The sequence below is a fragment of the Schistocerca serialis genome, chromosome 3 (assembly GCF_023864345.2).
Source record: "Schistocerca serialis cubense isolate TAMUIC-IGC-003099 chromosome 3, iqSchSeri2.2, whole genome shotgun sequence".
Taxonomy (NCBI): domain Eukaryota; kingdom Metazoa; phylum Arthropoda; class Insecta; order Orthoptera; family Acrididae; genus Schistocerca; species Schistocerca serialis.
The window spans coordinates 12,878,245-12,880,787 of record NC_064640.1 but is presented as its reverse complement, the minus strand read 5'-3'; the positions used below and the strand labels follow the sequence as shown (position 1 = coordinate 12,880,787).

The window sequence follows — 2,543 nt, the reverse complement described above, 5'->3', positions numbered from 1 at the left end:
AATGGATAAAGTTTTTGTTATTTAGATGACAACTCCTCCCTGTGTTCTGCTTAACATTACCTTTGCCATACTTATTAAAGTCAAGATTACAATAGAAAGTAGGAAGCTAGCAGTGTTTCGGAGCACACCGTTCAGTGCAAATTGTTGAACGTGGCACTCTGCAGCAGAATCCCCCTACGAGTTCCCCTGTTGAAGCAATGACACCGCCAATTACGATGGCAGTGGGCACTCGGTCATCGAGATTTAGACCGTGGATCAATGGAAACGTGTCGCCAGACTGGATGAATCGTGTTTCTTTCTACACCAAGTCAGTGGTCGTGTCCGGATATGCTGCCAATGACGCAGGAATTTCGATCAGTATTATGTTATCGAGGACAGTCATCCATTGGACCTGTGGTAATAATCGAAGGCATCATGACTACTGAGTACTACTTCCACGTCATTGCAGACGACCTGCATGCTTTCATGCTTGAAGTCTTCCCGGCGGCGATGATATCTCCCAGCAGGCAACTGCCCATGTTGCAAGGCCATAATCGTGCACCAGCGGCTTGAGGAGAATGGCAGTGAACTCACGCTGATGTGAAACTTCCTGGCAGATTAAAACTGTGTGCCGGACCGAGACTCGAACTCGGGACCTTTGCCTTTCGCGGGCAAGTGCTCTTGCCCGCGAAAGGCAAAGGTCCCGAGTTCGAGTTTCGGTCCGGCACATAGTTTTAATCTGCCAGGAAGTTTCATGTCAGCGCACACTCCGCTGCAGAGTGAAAATCTCATTCTCACGTTGATGTCTTGGTTACCGAATTCGGCTGATCTGAACCAGATTGAACGCATCTAGAACGCTATCGAGCGCCAGCACCTCGCACACAAACCACCGGCACGTAATTTAAAGCCGGCCGCTGTGACCGGGCGGTTCTAGGCACTTCAGCCTGTAACACCGCGACCGCTACGGTTACGGATTCGAAACCTGCCTCGGGCATCGATGTGTGCGATGTCGTTAGGTTAGTTAGGTTTAAGTAGTTCTAAGTTCTAGGGAACTGATCACCTCAGATGTTACGTCCCATAGTGCTCAGAGCCATTTGAACCATTTTTGAACGTAATTTAAAGGAACTGCGTGACCTGTGTGAAAATTTCTGTTGCCACATACTTCTAGAAATTGACCAAGGTCTTGTAGACTCCACACCACGCATAATCGCTACCGTACTGCCATCAAAGGTGGACCAACACGCTATTATTCTGCTGATCATAAAGTTTTTGACTCATCGGCGTATTCGACAAGGGAGTGACAAAGCACCTATTGAGCAATGCAGTGAATGCGTACTTAAACAACACGGAGTGTAGGTTTGGAAAAAAATGAACTCAAGTCAATAATAATGAAGCATTTCTAATACACTACCTCACTTCAAAAGCCTAACACCTCATCCTCTTCCTGAGCTCTCACTATCTATGGAGGGATGATAACTCAGTTGATAAGGCAGGCCAATGGAGAGTTTTGATACACAAAATTTAAATCAAACACCATCGTCATACACTTATGTCAGCTGATAATCTGTGTAGCGCGTGCACTGGTTAGTGTGGAGAAATGAATGAATAGTGAAGCACCAACTTTTTTCATTATGAAATTTCTTCCTTGGAAAGATGTATAAACAGTTATTCCCAGCAAGATATCCTGAGTTATATTTTCCCTAGCTTCCATACAGTACTAGCACTCCGTCTTCAGGCCACCAGTGGCCCATCGGGACCATCCGACCACCGGAGGATGCGAGTAGGAGGTGCGTGTGGCCAGCACACTGCCCTCCCGGTCGTTATGATGGCTTTCTGCGACCAGAGCCGCTACTATTCGGTCGAGTAGCTACTCAATTGGCATCACGAGGCTGAGTGCACCCCGAAAATTGGCAACAGTGCGTGGCAGCCCGGACGATCACCCATCCCAGTGCCGGCCACGCCCAACAGCGCTTAACTTCGGTGATCTCACGGGAACCGGTGTATCCACGGCGGCAAGGCCGTTGCCACAGTTTCCATAAAGTACTTGAGAAAAATACCGGGATGGACCCTACAATAAGACCACAATCTATTACCTATCCCTATTTCAAACCAGACGTGTAAGTATATAAATTTCTGTATATTATGTAGAAAAAAAATTGACAGTAAGATCCGAGCAGAATAGGGAAAGTCAAATCGAGTAAAATTTCCCAAATGATCATAGATCGGGAATGCAGTGTTGTGCAGTCAAGGTCATATAAGTACAGCCAATTAGTGATGAGTGTGCAGAAGCTTGTCCAGTAATCAACGTGTTTGCTTTTGTCTAGTAGTGCGGTATTGTCCGCGTAATATGCAGCGGCTCCCCTACTCCACTGCTGTATTTCCACGTACTATGCATTAGCAAGATTTAAAAGCTTTGGCTTTTTGGTTTCATTATTAATAAAACTGCATCTTAAAAATGGTTCTGAGCACTATGCGACTTAACTGCTGAGATCATCAGTCGCCTAGAACTTAGAACTAACTAAACCTAACTAACCTAAGTACATCACAGAGATCCATGTCCGAGG

The 2,543-nt window shown here is 46.2% G+C and overlaps 1 pseudogene; it reads right to left on the bottom strand.

Moving 5' to 3' along the window:
• Positions 1–1,887: 1,887 nt before the first annotated feature.
• LOC126472100 (5S ribosomal RNA) lies at positions 1,888–2,005 on the bottom strand (annotated as a pseudogene).
• Between the last annotated feature and the right edge of the window lie 538 nt (positions 2,006–2,543).